General features: G+C 36.6%; 1 long non-coding RNA gene across 1 annotated transcript; it reads right to left on the minus strand.

Annotated features, from left to right (window-relative positions):
* Positions 1 to 284: 284 nt before the first annotated feature.
* LOC149779205 (uncharacterized) lies at positions 285 to 10,719 on the minus strand. Its single transcript, XR_016415586.1, has 3 exons — positions 10,565 to 10,719; positions 6,338 to 6,393; positions 285 to 1,177 (listed from the first exon to the last, which is right to left on the minus strand). It is a non-coding gene; the product is annotated as an uncharacterized LOC149779205 (long non-coding RNA).
* Between the last annotated feature and the right edge of the window lie 9,746 nt (positions 10,720 to 20,465).

A 20,465-nucleotide genomic window follows, 5' to 3' on the forward strand; every position in this document is an offset into this window, starting at 1 on the left:
ATTTGATGACGAGCATTTAAAACTCTAAAGTTGTTGAATATTTAATATCATGATGTTCCTATAGGTTTACAATGGAAATTGAATTAGTACAACCAGTCGTTCATAATATATCGCAATATCATAATACGAGTGGACCATAACTTACTGTACCGAATATGAATCTTAAAGTACAAACTATGTCTATGTATGTATGTATGTATATGTGTGTGTGTGTGTGTGTGCGTGCGTGCGTGCGTGCGTATGTATGTATGTATGCATTAACTTATTTGATACAGACCAAGCCATGAAATTTCAGATTTTATTTGCCCATTTATCTGCTTACTTTTCCGGCATAATCAATTAAATTGCAAAGTGGGTCCTTTCACGCTCATAGTATTCTTTGCACTATGAAAAATTTCATAATACCACGTGTCTTTAGATTTCTATGCACAATGATAGGTGTAGGTTACCTCAAAATTTTACTTTTTATTAATAGATAGGCCTCTCTTCATTTGGAATACTCATACACGAGTTTATGTATCCATGCTAATTTTATAAACAGACTGTCACTGATAAAGGTTATACAACGAAACAGGGGACAGTTAAAACAACATATATTTACAATAAACAACAATGCATTTGTATGCACTTTTCATAGTCTAAACTCGACAAATTCAGCCCAGAATTAAAAATACGATAGTCAAGATTACTTTTACTTAGAATGAGTCGTCTTTCAATGATTTTTATGACTTTCCTAATTCCTCTTCTTAGGTAATCCCATTCAAAACGTATTTAGCCTCGAACATATCCTCTGGACAACAATTACAATAAACAGCAATGCGTTTTTATACACCGGTCACTACTTAAAAAAAATCCACATCAAAAAGAACAAAAGGAGATATTCGTTATTTTCTGCTAGTGTATAATTGTTTATTTCGCTCCACAAACGCCTCCATCGAAGTCTTTCGCAGCTAAGAATCAAGCCTTACTATTCCCATATCTTAATCAGACTCCTTTTCTATCTTATCTACAACTACTTCTGCGGTAGTTTTAACAGCAACTTTGGCTGCTTCTCCCAGGAGTTCTCCTCCCACATCTCCTACACCAGGTATCTCACCGATACCAACTTCAAGTCCTTTTCCTGCTACTTTTGCAGCCCCCTTCAATCCTTTACCGAGTAGGCTTTTTCCTTTCTTATCTGCAGTTAAAGGATTAAATAATCAAATATTTGATGCAGTTAGAAATCATGTATTTGATATTCAACAAATATGTTCTGAATATAACAAGACTTGCATAGTAACAATATATAATTTTATAGAATTATATCTGTGGTCAAAAATCATTTAGATTAAAAAATGACTTCTTTCCTAACATTCAATATCCGTTTGTGCGAACTCAAAAGTTTTTTCCAAGAACAGTTCTAAGTTCACAATTTAGAAGAGCAATATCTTATCAATTGCCGGAATCAAAGAAAAACAACAAACACATCTCTCTCAAACTAACGAATTCGAAAGACACAATATCAACGTTTCATGCAAATTATGTATTTTCAAAAATGAAGCAGACGACAGCTACAGATATTACACTTTTCAAATCGTGAGTCAGGCAAGCTTACTACGGATCGATCGCGGTACATTTCTTCCATTCCTAATAAAATATATCATTCTCTCAGTAAACAATGTGCAAAAATCGTAAGAGTACGAACTATTTCACTGAAAATTTGATACTCCTCTTCAAGCTGTTTATTTGGCTTTCGTGTTACTAGAAAATTTAAATTTACAATTTAGCTATGGACAACATACGTACCTTAATATACCTAGTTAGTTATTGGAAAATAATTACAGTAGTACGCGTAAATCATTCTTACAAAATAAAAAAATTACATTTTAAACTGTGATTGTCTAGATGCTAGGTTTTATATCTCTGGAGAAATTTCATACGAGTTGTGATGTAGATGTGAGGATGCAATGCGAGATAACATGGTCTGATGACGATAAAGTGTGTGTCTGTGTGTGTGTGTGTGTGTGTGTGTGTGTGTGTGTATGATTTCGGACTTTTTAACGTAGATTTAACAATTTGTCAGTCATATCTCTACGATGTCTGCAGTGTGGCAATTTATAGTGATGTCTAGCACTGGATCATTATGCGGCAGACATGTAGCATGATGTCCCACCCAGTCACATTATCTTGACAACAGGCCGACCAGTCCTAACACTAACATCTTAATGCTGAGCGCCAAGTGAGGCATCTGTTAGCACCATTTTTGTAAGTCTTTGATATGACTCGGCCGGGGATCGAACCCACGATCTCATACATCCGAGGCGGACGCTCTAACCACTAGGTCACAGGAGCGGTTGACGATACAGTATTTGACGCTGCTTATTGTGGAGTGCTGAGTCAATGAGTGACTTTAGGTTTTGGTAATGATAGGTTATCTTGTAAAAAGTGTTATCTTTCTACGTGATTTTTGGTCTTGGTTAGGATGTGCGAGCCAGCATTTATGACCAATCAGAGACCGGATTATTGAGAAGATGACGCTGCAGTAACGTTTAAAGACGTTCATGAGTACAAGCATAACAGAACAGTTTATTACAAGCATTGGTAAATGACTACCATGATTTTCATTAACTATGGGTTAAAGATTACCTAAGGGAATTTTAATGTTCACTGTGGAATTGCGAAAATAAAATAGCATTATTGATGGATGAGCAATCGCGCTGTCATCTTTAAAGCTGGTGTTTTGTACAGAGGAAGATGCAATACTGATTATCCTTGATTATATACAGTAATCTGTTTGATGTTTTCGGGGGACCGTGTTCTCTGGAGCAAGGTATATTTCTAACCTCTTGATTTCAGTGTCATTTTCTTATTTTGTTGTTCTTGTAATGATGTTTGGAATCACACATCGGGTTGGTGATTGATTCTGAGTGAATAGTCGATTACTTTTGTTTTTTAAAGACCAGAGGTAAGACTTTGTCATCCTTCACGGAATTATGATTTTCGGATTCGTGGTTAATGCAAACATCCATGAATTGTGCTATTTACATTTACGTCTCCCTTTATAACACTGCTAGATTTTTAGTGATTATTTCTTTGAGTATGGGGAGTCGGTGCTGAGAAAAACATTTCTCAAGCCTAATTACTAGGATCGGGCGTCATAATGTACAGTGTTTATGAGACTTTATGGTAGCGTGAATAAGTTTTGTAAAAATGGACTCTCCCTAATATCTTAACATAAGGATCTCTCAGGCATTGTCATTTAAAAATTTCTGGTTATTGAGATGGGACTAATTATGTATATTATGCACGTGAATCATGTTTCGCTGTAAGTGGCATGAAATACCGATCGGCAGCTTAATTATGCGTCCGGACAATACAAACGTGAGCAAAGAGAAGAAAAAAAATGCAAATGTGAAATTAGAAAATTGATTTAATGTTTTTGCGCGCAAGTCCTTGGAAAAAGAAGTAGCATCGACCTCAAGCCAGCCTTGCACAAGTGTTCAACATTTCTTGTTCAGCGCGGTTGTGAGATGCTGTTATACTCCTTGCATGTTATAATAACATGTTATGTTGGCAGCGGCGTGATATTAGATATCTTTACGATATTTGCTTCCAGTTTCTCTTTTTTGGAGCAACTGGAGGGAAATTGCATGCTGGTAAGACATTTATTCTTATATAAATCCACAATATCTGAAAATACCCCATTATTGAAATGTCTGACATGTAAAAATTAAGCAAACATGCTGCTTCTCAACTCGGCGAGTATAACGCATTACATGTACTGTATACACACAAGAACGTTTAACACACAAATACAGACTCTGCCTCTCTCTCTCTCTCTCTCTCTCTCTCTCACACACACACAAACACACACACACACACACGGGTTGATTACGAATTCCTTACCCTTTCAATCTGGCTGAATATGAAGGCTTAGCTCTGTACTAATGTAAGCATTTAAGTGTTACTTTCAAAATGTATAAAATTGTAAAATTTGGCGTTTAGTATTTTAAAGCGACGCCTCTACCACTTTAAAGTAACAGAAAACGAAAAACACTTTCTCGCTAATTTCTTGTAAACTAACTTTATATAAGTCATATACTATTTTATCTTGCTGTACCCGACTCCATCGTGGTGCTATGCGAAGTAGTATTCAAAGTAATGAATTATTTCGTCTGTATAAATCAGTTAAGATACTAAATATATGTATAATAAAAGAAATGAAGACTTTATAAGACTGTATTCTGGTCAACTTTGTAGATTACAACTATTTCAAATTGTATTCGCAATACATTTATATACAATATTAAAAAGGGAAGACAAAAAGGCAAATAATAATAAAGTTAAAACATCAATATGCATAGTTGGATGTGTGTATAATGATTGTGATGAACAGGTTTTAGATTAATATGCTAGACTGAAGGCTACATTGCGGTTTTAAAGAGTGTGTTGAACAAGTTTGAAAAGATGTTGAATTCCTGACTGACGACTACATTGCGGTTTTAAAGAGTGTGTTGTTTGAAATGATGTTGAATTCCTGACTGATGGCTACATTGCGGTTTTGAAGAGTGCGTTGAACAAGTTTGAATGATGTTGAATTCCTGACTGATGGCTACATTGCGGTTTTAAAGAGTGTGTTGAACAAATCTGAAATGATGTTGAATTCCAGACAAATGGCTATATTGCGGTTTCAGAAAATTTGTTGAACAAGTATGAAATGATGTTGAATTTCAGACTGATGGCTACATGGCGGTTTTAAAGATTGTGTTGAAACAGCTTGAAATCATGTTGAATTCCAGACAGGCGGCTACATTGCGGTTTTAAACAGTGTGTTGAACAAGTTTGAAATGATCTTGAATTCCTTTCTGACGGCTATATTGCAATTTTAAGGTGTATGATGAAGACATTTGAAAAAAAAAAGAACGTTGAATGCCTGACTTATGACTATATTGCGGTTCATCATCTCAATGACGCAACCTATAAATATGCATCGATGTGTACATTTCAGTTTTGACTTAAAGGAGAATAAAGCAACTGAGTATGTTTATAGAGTAGGATGTATGGAGCATGGATTTTTTTGTAAATATCCAAAATCCTAAACAAAATAGACGGATTAAACGTTGAACTATATTAGAGAATGGGCATCGCTTCGTTCTTCTACATCTTCTCTCTTCCTTCTGTTGTCGATTCCTGCTGGTAACCATAATCCCAAATACTACGCTGCTTTAAGTTCTTGAAAATCTGCCTATAATTTTAGAACAATCTGTGCAAGATGTTGTTCTAGACTTATCATATTGTATTGCTTGTTTCCAAATTCTGTACATAACCTTGTCGTAAAGTGAGTCTGTATGATCTGTTACGAGTTGAATAACTTCTTAAATTTGGATTTTAGTTTCTCTATTAAACTTTATTCTCCTGGTCGTGCTTTAACTTGTTATTTAACTGACCATTTGTCTAAGTACCTTGTTAGACAGTTAATTAATCAATATGCCCATGCACCTTATTACACTGTTAATTAATTAATTAATTAATTAATTAGCTAGTTAAAATATTCATTCATTCATTTATTCATTCGTTCATTCATTCAGTAACCAATTAATTTATTAATAAATAATTAGTTACTAGGCTAACTAATTAATTAATGTAAAATAATTCATTAATTGATCAATATTTTAATTAATTTATCCATTGGTTTTTAATAATACTATCTGATCAATGTGCTGTTCCAAAATTGTTGTGCTATTATTATAATTATTAAATGCAGTTGTAGTATCGTAAATAAACTTTCTTAGAAAGTTACGGCGCTACGTTTTATTTTTGTCTCCATTTTCTTTCCTATGATCTTTTGACGTTTTGTCGCACATTTCACTGATGTTATCAATAATTTGCACAATATTATTCCTAGTTCGTCCTTTGAATGGTCAGTTCAAAATATTTTGTACCGAATATATAGTTGGGTGAGTATTTTGCTCAAATAGTATAAAGAATTTAGGATACATACAAAAATATCACTAATTTTGTATAGGCTTTCATATTTGCACAAAATTAATATCAGTTACGTAGTAGTTTCTGGGCTTTCCATGTTCGTGCAGTCTGAAAAAACGAATAACAACCTAAAACGGTTTATGCCGAAACAAAATATATAATACATTTGTTAATCCGACAGTTTCAATTAAATTTCTTTAAATTTAACCATCTACTTTAAGCTGTCCATCGGCTTTAATAGACTGTTTATTTCGGGGAAAAATATGTGACTTTTAAAAGAAATATTGATGGTTATCATCATCAGTAGGTAAAACATTTTCTTCCAGAGCATAAAATACATAGAGGAAAAACTTAGTCTCTTTTCTTTTCTTACCTTTCACCGATGTTGATGCGCCACAACCCATCTTCAAGAACAGGAGAAATGTCAAACTGCAAGAGAAAGCAAATACTCCATAGCAACGTTTGTACGATCCGTTGTTTTTACGTGGAGTCACAAAATGTTTGCGCTTCCATATCCGCCATTTTGTTTCACTAAATGTCGAACAACATTGTTTTTCCCACACACTTATGAAGTTACGTGTCATTTTGTGCGTAAGGATATCCTATGCATCAAAATCTGTTGAGATTGTCAACCGCAGGAGACCGAATGTGTGACTTTTCCCCTTTTTTCTTCCGGTAAAACATTGAAATTTTAACCATTTATATTATTCTTTCATAAACAAATAGATCCATCAAGGGGCCCCGAGTGGCCGAGTGGTCTAAAGCGCTCTCCGTTACGGATCACTGCCATCTCACCTCTGTCTGCGTGGGTTCGAGTCTTGGATTCGGCCAATGTTGGTATGTGAGAAAGCTTGCCAGTAGCTTCTCTTGGGTCGGTGGTTCTTTCCGGGGTCTTCCCGGGTTCTTTCTCCACCATTAATACTGGCCGCCATGTATAGCCTATCGTGTGCTGAAAAATGGCTTTAAACCCCACAACAACAACAACAACAAAGATCCATCAATAAACGAACGCATACACAAATGGATACACAAACAAGTATAAACATGTGTGTGTGTGTGTGTGTGTGTGTGTGTGTGTGTGTGTGTGTGAATAGGATTTTAACGTAGCTTTAACATTTTTGCAGACATATCGCTACGATGTCTGCAGTGTGGCAGCTTATATGATGTTTAGCACTGGGGGCATCATGCCGCAGACATGTAGCATCGTGTCCCTTCCAGTCACATTATCCTGACACCAGGCCAACCAGTCCTAATACTAACATCTTAATGCTGAGCGCGACACGAGGCAGCTGTTAGTACCATTTTTTTGTCTTTGGTATGACTCGGCCGGGTTGGAACCCACGATCTCCCGCTTCCGAGGCGGACGCTCTAACCACTAGGGCACCGGAGCGGCCATTGTAGAAACATGTAGGGATTTTAAATTTTCATTGGCTGAAATTAATCATTTGGTTATCGTTTAAGATAAAAAGCCAATTGTTATGAACATTTCAGAAATATTAGGATTTGACATTCGAGACCAAGCCATGTTCCGTTAGGCACATGGTTGATTTTAATACACTGAAGATGAAACGTCTTTGAACCGTTCTCGCTTTCATTCAATATCATCCTACTTCCATCATCTCCACCACAAACACAATATTGGACCGTACTAATTAGTATTGGTTTGTCAGCTGTCGTTGGCACAAGCACTTGTGTTCGCGGAAAGTTATTTGTTCATAAAAGTTCTGGCATAAAACACATGCTATGAAAATTTAATTCCGTAACTGATTTTGTATCCTGAAGAGCATTGTCTGGAAATACTCTTTCAAGATGACAATCTTAGGGACATCATACAAAATATTTAAAAAATCTAAATATTGTCTGCTTTTTTCAAGAACAACTGCATATCTATTTGGTAGCAACAACCTTGAATACGGCTCATCTTCACTATTCTGTCTTTCGATATAAGCCAAGGAACTTCCAGCTTTATTGTTACTTTTGTGCTATAGGGGAATTAATTTCAACTATACTCTATGCATCATTTCGATGAAATAAATATCCATATCGACATTTTAATCAGACTTTCATCTTGAATATACGCGATGACTAATGTTGACAAAGGATTTTTAGGGACTCATAATGGAGACGCAAGTTGCGCAAGTGTTGCATTATGGATATTTGCGTACACAATTGTTATATCTGTGTAAACAACCCTCGGGGACTATGTATTGATTCACTAGCTACTTAAAAGTACCAATCAATATAATTAAAATCGATGGGTTCATAACTACGTAGATCAGAAGGACACAGTGGAAGGCTCATATTCTTGAGATCTTAGTTGGTGGAGAATTAATATTTTGGACCAGCACTCGCCATCCTCTGTCACCACAATGGAAAACTAACCATGGCTCGACACATTGGGTTACAAAGAGATTTATACAGATGAGCTCACGTTTGACAAAACAGACAATACGAGTGAGTGTGTGGGACTGGCGTAGAGATATACAGCGATTTTTCGGTTCCCCGATACAGCCGTCCAACAATTTAACTTAAGGAAAGTGCGAAAAAGACGTGCATTGAAAGGGAGGAGTAAGACAATGTTCATCCAACTTTTTCAAAAGCGCTAACCTTGACTCAATAAGCTTAGATAGCTTACCACAGCTAAACACACACACACACTCACACACACACACACAGACACACCATAGTAAATCCTCTATGAATTTTTTTCCCGAACGATTCGTGGGCTTTTACTTGATTGTTATTGCTATATCGACTGCGAACGACATGCTACAGTCCGTATTTCAAACTGCATGGTTGTTTATTTGTCGGCTTCGTCTGGGATACGCTTAAACTCCTCATCGGAGACAGCGGTGTCGCGAAGTACATAAGCTACTTGGTCTGCGATCGAATGAGCTTTGTTTCACCAAGACGCGGATTTCATCATGATTTTTTCTATTTATGCTCAGTCGACGGCGGAAAAAAGTCTGATCTTCTGAAAGCATTCCGCAATACATCAGTGATCTCAGGGGCGATTATATTGAGAGTTGCAATGATTCTTGTCGACAAACAAATCCCTGCCACACCGGTGTCCAACGTCACAGCCGGTAATGGCGTATTAACATCGACGACATTTATTGCGCGACTGTACTTCTTGTATAAAGCGCTCTATTGTCAACATCTGCCAGTAGGGAGGCATCAGCAACTCAGATTCTTTGTTCCGGCGAAAGACTTCTTAGTTTTGGAGTGCCGAGTATACTTACTTTCTGGTACTTCTACGAGCATCGTTTCTTAATGCATTAATTCGTCCAGAGTGTGGGATGTTTACGAACACATCATATATGTATAAAGATGGATAAAAAATCCAGAAAAGAAACGTGAAAGTTGGGGTGTGAAAGATTTGTTGTTGCTGTTGTTGTAGGGTTTAACGCCATTTTTCAGCACACGATAGGATATACATGGCGGCCAGTATTAATGGTGGAAGAAGAAGCCGGGAAAACCCCGGAAAGAACCACCGACCCACGAGAAGCTACTGGCAAGCTTTTTCACATACCCACATTGGCTGAATCCGAGACTCGAACCCACGCAGACAGAGGTGAGATGGCAGTGATCCGTAACGGAGAGCGCTTTAGACCACTCGGTCACTCGGGGCCCCGATGTGAAAGATAAGGACTTTAATTAATATAAAAGTATTTGCACAGTTTAATTGACGAAACTTACTGGAACTAAACGACTATAGTACAGAGCGACTCCGAGATGATCTGGATTTGGTACAGAACATCCCATTACGATCCCAATCTGGATTTTCCATCCCAATCTGGATTTGCTACAGAACATCCAATTACGATGATGTAGTATTTTATTGTGTTTTACATATCATTGTAAAGTGCATCTTTGATTTTATTTTTAAACAAAAATGTATAGGATGAAAACATTTTAAGCGAAACACAATCTTTATTTCAAACAGACATACCTCTAAGACATATGCTAGTAGTATCAAAGCTCAATAGTGTCTGATAAACTTTGTTAATATCACTTTGTAGATTTAATGTAAAACGAAGTGGTCTATAAAGGGACGGGTAGAATAAATGGTGACATGTTTTAAGTTTAATTCTCAACTCATTTTAAATAGTGGATACTGTTGGTAGATCAACGCCAGATTTGAACTCAACTATAGTTTGTATTGGTGTCAATACTGGATGGTATATACATATCAAATATAACGTAATTTCAATAGGTGAGTTTTTCATGATGTAATCAGCATGGATGTCTCTTTTATAAAGGCCATCTCTTTCTAATGATTATATATTATTTGCTAGGCGCACCACGCTATTAAAATAAAATTCAAGCTACTATGCTGAAGTATTCTACAAACGTATTTTGAATTCTTTACTTATAAAGCTTTCAGTAATATTTCACAAACATCGCTAAAGCACATAATATAGTAATAACTTCAACATAAAGTCTTAATGATTTCATAAATGATACAGACCCAATTGGACATTGGATAACCTTCGTTTAATTGACTTGATTGGTGTTCTTGCATTTGCTACGCGTAACAAGAAAGTTTATTTTTATTGTGCTCTGTTAAAGAAATTGTACATTGTATGATTATACTTACAAATGTCGATTTTAAATCCCTTAAAAATGGCAGCTCCAAAATCCCAAAATATGCTAATGTGTTCGCATCCACGCCAAGTACATTTTTGATTTCCCTGCGTAAGGTGCTGTTGCTATAAACAAGCCCACTAAACACTCCAAACAATTTTAGAACAATATCGTCACGAGCTATTTTGTGAACAGTAGATCTGCCCGAATGATTGTTGTTGTTGCAAACAATTTAAGTCCACGAGGAGCAGTAGTGGATACGCGCGTGTCCAATGACAACATTTCAGTTGAAATTCTAGTGTGATTTGTGGAGGATACCAAATTCACATGTTGAACCACATTGTTTGCATTTCATGTTGAGGTTCTAGATGTCATCTGTGGAATTACACAGCGTTGGTCGAAATCTCATTGTCATATATCGAATTTTTAGATTTTATCTTGTGAATTCCAACAATGTTAATTTGAATTTAACACTGCCTGTCAAGAATTTCAATTAAACATGATGTATTACATTGGTTGTGACGAAAGTTCCTGTTGGGATGTTGCAATTTTATATCTTGAATTAAACAGTGGTTTGATGCTTTATCGCGCTTGTCAAAATCCATATTCTTATACTGTGGAATGAGACATGTTGGTGTTAAAAGTTACATTTCACGATGAGACTGTCGACCAGTCCTAACACTAACCTCTTAATGCTGAGCGCGAAGCGAGGCAGCTGTTAGTACCATTTTTTATAAGTCTTTGGTATGACTCGGCATAGAAGAATGCTTGATTCGAATCTCGAATCTCCGTATAGTACGAATTAAAAATTCTCAAACTTGTATCATTGTATTATTTATATTACAAATGTTAATTCTGCCTACTATTATCAATCATTGTTATATTGAATCTAGGGATATCACTTTCTGTTCTGTCTGGTGTATATTTATAATTCTCTATAATTAATTATAATTACTTTGTTTTCTTTCATAGGAATCCGGAATGATTATGTAGATACACGATAATTAATTACTAGGTCGTCATGCGAGTGTCTGCCACACACACACGAGTGCATATAACATCGATTGAGTAACATCATTTATTGGTGATGTGTGCTTAGTCGTGAGGGAATATGGGCTCGTGTGTGCAGGCAAGGCGATGGGTGCCGTGTACCCGTGGACCTCGGTTCGAATTTCCGTAAAGTACGAATTAAAAATTCTCTAATATGTATGATAGCATTATTTGTATTAAAATGTCAATTCTGCCTACTATTATCAACCATCCTTCAATAGAATCCAGGGATAGCACATATTCCAGTTCATGTGTGGAAGGATGTGGAACCTAGTCCTATAATGTAAGACGTGGACCCAGATGTTTCCGAGAGACCGTCTCTATCATATACATGTAAGTCCACATCTTACATTGTTGGACTATCGACTAAAAGAGAGTGTTAAAATTTATTCACCATTACGTGTGCTATGTGTGATACTAATTTTTCTTAATTCTCTGCTGTTTTCGTATTGCAAGTTAATTTTGCTGAAGCCTTCCGATATTTCGTGGTAAATGGGACCTTTTTTTGTCATTTGATAGCGAAGATGAAAATGGTGGAGTGGTATTTGCTCTTTTAACCCATGTAAAGGAAACTTTCATGGATGTGCTTGTGTGTATTTAGCAACGTTTAGCAACTCTACATGGATGGAAACTGGAACGAGCTAGAACGCAAGTACTGCCCTTCTCAGTCCTTGTGAGATGACTACTCAAATATTTTGTAAGACAGTTTGAGAGGAAAGTATTAAGTTTGTTGAAATTTGTGCAGACAGTGCTTAGGAAAGCACTACAATGGCAATATAGCATTACATGCTTGCTGTCTGACATACATTTATGAGTTAAGGGCAGATAAGGAAAGCTCATAAATACTGATTGTGCCACCGACCTAAGAGATAGGACATTTGTGTACGCTAATATTAATGACATTTGTGTACGCCAATATTAATTACATTGTGAGATTTTACAGTTTGCTTAAACAAGTTGTTTTTGTTATCAAACTTTACTGGGTCTTTAAAAACACGAAATACCTATCTATGTATCTATGATACATGTCATGAATCAGGTTACCTCATAGAAAATCTTATATCGGGGATGAATCATCATTAGACATTGCCATTTTATATATTTTTCAAAGTCAAACAGGTATTGAGTGTCTTGGATAGATGAAAGTATAGACAGTCAACAGATGAACAAGATAAATGTAAGATACTGCTGTTGGAAGCAATGATGGGCATACACATCATGCTGGTATATCTGATTTCGTATTTATCACAATGAGAATAATGAACACTGATATTGGACTTGGAAGATGGATTTTTCTTCAATGCTTCTGCTAACATAGTACTCCTCAGCTGTTTCCTCTTCATTGTTGCCTTCCAGCACGTATTGTCTGTCATCAGCTAGTCCTGTTTATGCTGTACTTTCGTGTAATGTTAACGTTTCAACTCTGTCAGCAGTTATTACAAAACATGTGTTCTTAACGAAGCACCATATTAAAACACAATTTACATCATATGTACATGTCGAATTAATCAATATGTTAGAAACATTCAGGTAAAAAGGATTTACCAGTAATTATACATGTCATTGCATCCTCCATGCTTACTATACCGATAATGAAAGGCGAAACAACTTTAAAATTTCAGTATCTTCATATTTTTGTCGCGCAGACGATAGTCAAATGCCTTGTGTCAGATGATTTGGGTGCTAACAAACACGTCGAGACCTAGGGATATCTCTAGTTCGAGATCCGAACCGGTCGCGTATGTTTCTTCTATCATGTTTATGTGGCAGCGGTGGGATTATGCACATATAAAAAACTTATAAATAGTTTTCTTTTAGCCTAAGCCTAGGTAGGTAGATTTAAATGAAAGGATGCGTCTTTCGGAAGTAGTGACAAATACGTTTAAGAAACGAGCAAATGGCATCATTTCGGATGGCTGAGGTGATCGGAGACTTTTTGCCCGATAACATTTTGCTATGCAACCGAAATACCTGTGGGAATAGACAAACAATCAGATTAATTATAGCCCCAGACGCACAAACGTATACATGAACTATGTCCTAAACATGTGGATTCTAATCTTTAAGACACTTCATCTTATATACGCCACTGAGTGCACACACACACACACACACACACACACACACACATATATGTGTGTGTGTGTGTGTGTGTGTTGTTTGCCCCTGGAATGTATCATATTTCTGACAGCGTGACATATACTTCTTGAACAATATGATCAACTCGCATGTTTGCATCTTTTCTAGGCAATGTAGAAAATATGTTACGTGCCACATTTATGTAATTTATAAAACGTTTTGCACTCGCATGCGCTTTCAAATACAAAACTGAACTCGGATTAAAATTGCATCAAAGTACATGGCAATATATATTAATTAAAATATGCTCAAGATTAGTATATGTTATATATATACGGATCTACTTCCACTATTCCACCGACTTTGTGCGAGATGATACACACACTATGATTGGATCTATGTTTAATCTAGGATACCTGCTTAGACAAAATGTTCCATTCCTGTCGATATTGAATTTCATCTGAAAACTAAATAACTAACGAGTGGTGATTATTATTATTATTATGTCAGATTTTGATAGCTTTGAATTAGGGTTAATTACAATTTAGTCATTTGTATTACTGCTAATCTGTAAAATTCATAGACTGTTGCAAGTGCCGCAACTTTCACATTTTATAAAAGTCGACGACTTTTGTAACGCCTTAGACAATTTCAATTGTGCATTTGTTATCGTCAACGAGCATTCACATATGTCTGAAAAACTGATTAACTATCGCTTCACAGTTTGATATTTAGAAGAACGAATAACAACCCTTAGGTAACGTTTATGAACAAAAACATATTAATTAAATATATTTAACGCATGCCACTCATCTGCACTTGATCTATCGAGGTGCTAGGAAATATGTCTTTAGTAACATCCACGCTTTGTTATTTCTCTATTATAATTCAATGTTTTCCTTTCTTCACAATATACCAGGAAGACGTCTCTTGATACAGCAATAATATCGGGCTCAACAATTTTTCATGCGTTTGTTTGAATTCTAGTAGTGTGAGGTTGTTCTTCCATGCATAATTGCCAAACGCCCTTCCTGCTGTTGTTTTGAATTAACTTTGCTTAACAACATAATCAGATATGAATACGCTGAACTCCATTGACTGACTGGCTTTGAATTATAGTTGTGTGGGTTTGTTCGAGCTAAACAAATTGTCAGTGTGTTAACTGCAGATATTATATATCTATTCAATATAAATAAATAGAAAGACAAACGTTTGGATATTAAGGTCAATTTGCCATTAGATATTTATTACCAGCTTAATATCAATCTATTATCTATAATGGGTTTATATGCTTCACTGGGATTCTGCCGCTAAATGTAAAGCCCCCATTGTCAAGTCAATGCGAGCAAAAGATACCACCACATTTAGCAAGGGTCAGTTACATAGGTAAAAAGAACTCACAGTAGTGTGAATTAAATTCATCTTAGTCCTGAAAATTGTATCACAAATGAATACAAAAGTACCATACAAAATAAATATTTAAATAATCAAGAGAGTTTAGAAAATAACGTACAGGTGCTTCTTTTTGCCGAATGCAATTTCGAAACAAAATGACGTGTGTTTAATTACTACAAGTATATGTACAATGTAACAAGCAGTGTATATGCTTGTTATTCATGCATTTGTATGTAGTGGATGGTTTCTGTATTTAGTGTGTGAAGTTGCGGGGTTGGGGGAGAAGGCACATATAGAGGAGTTTGAGGCAGAGGCATGAAGAACAGAATGTATTATAAAGTGTTTTAATATGTTTTGTTGCTTCTTTAAAAATGAGAAAATAGACATTTCCTTTTTCATGCGCAATTTGGCGATTTCATTTATTATGAAAGAGATATTTATATAAAATACATGTGGATTGATTGATTGATTGATTGTATTTTAATGGCGCACCAGCACTGTTAGGCTATTTAGCGCCACACAAGAGGTTATATGTACTGTAATTAATTTTGAGTATGAGCATTTAGTTATAGCGCTCCGTTTTAAGTAATTCTTAGATTTTTGTGATTACATGTCTGAATATTGGAATTCGGTGAAATATAAATATTCATTTGCCCGAAATAATTAGCCAATTTCTAGGAGCAAACGTCACTGAGTTAAGTGTTAGTGAGTTTCCATGCTGGCATGGTTCACAAGTAGTGACCGCTCATAAATCACATCAGTGTTTTTGTGCCTGCCTCTGGAAAATATCCTGGCAGGATTTGATTGTTTATCCAACATTACGTCATCGTACACGACTAAATTATTAATGAATCCATCAATATCATCTATGGATGATGCTTCATTGATGTCAGTTATAAATTCAACAACATCATCACCGTTTTCATTTAACAATGTTGCACTTTCATTAAAATCTTTTAACACTTCGTAGCATCGCTGATCGTCCACAGATGGAGCTACCAAATACAACTTGTCCTTCATTATTAAATTAAGTAACAACTGCGTCTCACCACTCCCAGATGGACTAATTATAATCATACGAACAGAGTTTGGTAGTGCTGCGTGATGCTTAACTGGTTCTCATTTCCTTGTAGCAGAAAAGTCAGTGATCTCCATTAGATATATTATAAAAGAATATGGATTTATATTGTGTGAAATGTAGAGCACGTACTCCAATTGCAGACATAACAACCACTACAACAAAAAATAATCGACAAGCGCTTACAGGCAAGTGTGAACGATGTGGTACAAAGAAATTTAAATTTATCTCCCTGACTCCGTCAGGTGGAGCGCCAGCGCCAACTAAAAATAAAAGGAGGTGATATTGCAGCCAGATTAGGAAAATTACCAGGGGCTCCGTGGGCTAAATAACCAGGAAAAAACATCTCCCAGGATATAATTGCTGTGGTCCTGGAACCCGACTTGATATCAGACTTGATGCCTTAGATCAACCCAATCCAGGTGAGTATCCGATAAATGCTATCGATAAAGCATGTCATATTCATGATGTAGCTTATAAAAGTAAAAATCTACAAGATAGGCATCTCGCGGATGTGAAATTAATTCACGCGTTAAATTCCATCACTGATAAATCTTTCAAACAAAAGTTAGCTAGCTGGCTAATAAAATCTGCAATGAAATCTAAGCTTGTATTAGGCGCTGGTAATTAATCATAATGGAGTCGATTTATTATTCCCCAAGAGGATACTGGAGAGGTAGCGCAGCAATTAGTAAACTTGCCAGTGCAGCAAAAGTCACACGTGATACTGCAGCAGATTGGTTATCCAAACAAGCAATATGGCAAATTTATCTACCGCGTCCTAGAAAAATTAATTTTGCACATTTTGATGTTAGTGTGCCAAATGAAGTTCATCAGGCTGATATATTATTTCTACCACATGATACCATTCGTCGCAAAACATACAAGTACGCGCTAGCTGTAGTTGATGTTGCAAGTAGATACAAAGATGCAGAACCGTAATCGACTAAAACAGCGTCTGAGGTTGCTTCTGCGTTTGAACGAATTTATCAACGAGGTGGTCTACGATGGCCAAATCTCTTATAAGTTGATCATGGCAGAGAATTTCAAAGCGCAGTATCATCGCTGATGAAGCAACATAACGTCACCATCAGGCGAGGACATACTGCAATTCACCGTGATCAGGCAATTGTTGAGCGATTTAATCGAACACTGCTGAGCGGTTATTTGGATATCAGTATGCGAAGGAATTCATTCAGGACAAGAGATCGCGTGAATGGGTTGCAAGATTACCAAGTGTGATAGCTGCATTAAATAATGAAATTACTCGAACAACCAACATGAAACCTGCCATCGCGGTCACTAAAAAACATATACCTGTACAACGACGTGGTTTTTCAGCACAACCAATACTGGGTGATGTCACTGTGAGATATCTATATGAACCAGGTGAACTTGAAGGTGGTAAAAAAGAGCGCCTGATCCTATCTGGAGCATCACCGCACACAAGATATCTAACATAACTAGATCTACTGGTAGACCAGCAATCTACAGGCTGGATTCAACTGCTCCTCAACGTGGATTCTCACGTGAACAATTACAAGTAATTCTCGAAGACACACAATTACCGCCCAAATCACTTAACTAGCACCAAGGGTGCCTGCACCCCGACGTCGATTACACTCAAGACAGGTCAGCATCACATTATCGCGTGTATGACCGCGACTGTTATCTTTTCTGTCTACGGTGAATTGTCTTGCATGTTTATTACACCACAACATTATACAATTACAGCTCGCACAGTGATTATTCTGCTGTTGTTTCAACGCCATGATAAATTCAACATCAAGGTCGAAATCGCGATTATTTTTTTGTCACTTTGTAACCGGCTAATTTTTTTCTTATTATATCACTGTTGTTTTCATTATTATCAGCCACTGACTCTTCCAAGACAATTCTTCGCAGTTGAGATATTCTTCTGACTCTGGACCCAGCCAAGTAAACTAAATTTGACCACTCGATTCGATCATCAACAATCCAAACAGTTGTATCACTGATAGTTAATCTTTGAGATGAATGTATCGTCATTGCGTATGATAGCGTCCACGGGGATTTGTTCATTTTTAGTGCATCTTTAACAACATTGACATCAACTGTAACAATATCATGCAATACTAAATTCTGTTTCTTTGACTGTCCTGGTATATCAACGTCGATATTCTGTAACCGCGTATCAGGTGGTCTATAACACAATGGCACTGGCAACATTGGAAACTTTTCTTGTTGTAATTGAAATAACTGCTGTTGAAGTGTGTCTCTGACTATCTTTCTACTTGCCACTATCAAATCGTCTGGTTTCCACGTTTTCCAAAAGTCGCTCATTGAAGTCTCTGAAATCACCCCGCGCATGATTTCACATTGAATTTTATTCGGTTGTAATCTGATTAATGTTTTAAATTCCTTCAACGTTGCATCAAGTGCTCTATGATCATCAGACACTTCTTCATAATAATCAACAAAACCTTTTAACCACAAATGCGGAGATGGACCAACAAAAGGTGGTGGCTGACCGTGATCGCCACACATTATCACAGCTGTATTTTTTGTTTGCAGCCAATCCAGGAACAATTTTAATATATCTAACGACACTGTGCCTATTTCATCCCAAATAATATTCCACGGAATATATTTTGTTCCCATTCGATCTGGAGTCCATACACCACCGCTGTATTTGAAAAAGCTGTGATAAGTGCAAGAATTAACTCCTCGTTGTTTCATCTCCCTGGCGAGTCTGTGTGTAGGTGTTAGCACAATCATATCTGAATTTCGAAATAATTCAATCGCTCGAGTTGTCTTACCAGACCCACCCGGTCCGTTCAAATAAACGGTTTTGTGTCTGGTGATTGGATTATTTACAGATGGTGCATTCGACATTTCTGATAATTCTGATTTGCAATAATTATCCTTAATTTCAACATCAGCGGATTCACAATATCCATGTAACAATTCCTTTTTTATTCTCCACGAACTCCATGATTCGTCGTTGCCTACAGCCAGTGATTCTAAATATCTTTTATTGATATAAAATGGATCCGTTGCAACTCTAACTGCAGTGTCGGGAAATCGATTTATCATTGATGGCAAATTTATAGAAACATAAGCCAGCATCGAAGATCTTAAATGTGTGTATTGAGGTGATTCTCCATTAATATAACTTACAATTGTGCCCAACCGTGTTCCGTCGGACAAGAGCGCGTACTCCCGATTACAAAATATATTTCTCGCAGCGACATCAGCAATTATAAAATTTAATTCAGCATCATCCATAATCAATCGTGAGTGATGTAGTTTATGATTATATGCACCACCTTGAGTAAATTTATCGATTATTCTTCTCCCGAGATCCTTTGCTGTTTTTTCACTATTGCTGAGTTTAATCTTAAGAACTTTAGGAGCTTCTTTAATAATGATATCCATGGGAGTATTTGGACTCTCTTGTGCATACTCTTCAATGACTTCATCGAGACTGATACGCTCCGGTGTTGGTAACCAAACCGAAGTTTGCGGTCGATGTGATATGATTGCTTCACTGACCGTCAACGATACCAGTATTCGGCTGTCAAGCATATATCGCAACAACACTATTGGTGCCCAGCGTTTCTCTGAGAAATGTTTGCCAAACCAAACATAACAAATCCGATGCAGTTTTTCAGCTAGCGCAAACGACGTTACACGAGCAAATCCTGTCAGGTCAAAATCGGATAAAGGACCATTTATAGCAACTCGGATCATCGAGTTCGTGGGATGTCCAAATCTTCTAAAATATCCATTACACTTGCCCATCCCAAGAAAGCTTCCCGGAGAACACGCAACCATGTCCACGGAAATGATATCCTTGTGGTCATACTTGGTATTCCACAAACCGCCGTGTCCATACTCGACACAACTCAATTGTATATCCTCGAGAAACTCACTTCGGGTTGGTCTCCACGAATTTCTCTCTCTGGCAGTATGGGCAGCAACTGATGGAACTGTAAAACGATTAGTTAATAACTGTTCAGTGTTTTCTGAATATTTCTCTGCGAGTTCTTTCATTTGTTGTTGCAGAAATTCCGTCCGGTATAATTCACCGTTAGATCTTACAAATTGATCATACTCGCCATCTTCGGAACTTTTAAGCAACCACACCGACACAGGGTCGTTTTTGCTTATTTGTTTAATAAAATCAAATATATTTCCCGAATAATATTTCACAACACGATCCCGAGGAAATATCGTAACTGCTTTAGTCCAAGCGTGAGCGTTATGATCAATGATATTTATTGGAGCTCCGTATCGATTATATTTCGATTTGTATAATACTTCCTCTGTT

The sequence above is a fragment of the Sinohyriopsis cumingii genome, chromosome 17 (genome assembly GCF_028554795.1).
Source record: "Sinohyriopsis cumingii isolate HCF-2022 chromosome 17, ASM2855479v2, whole genome shotgun sequence".
Classification (NCBI taxonomy): domain Eukaryota; kingdom Metazoa; phylum Mollusca; class Bivalvia; order Unionida; family Unionidae; genus Sinohyriopsis; species Sinohyriopsis cumingii.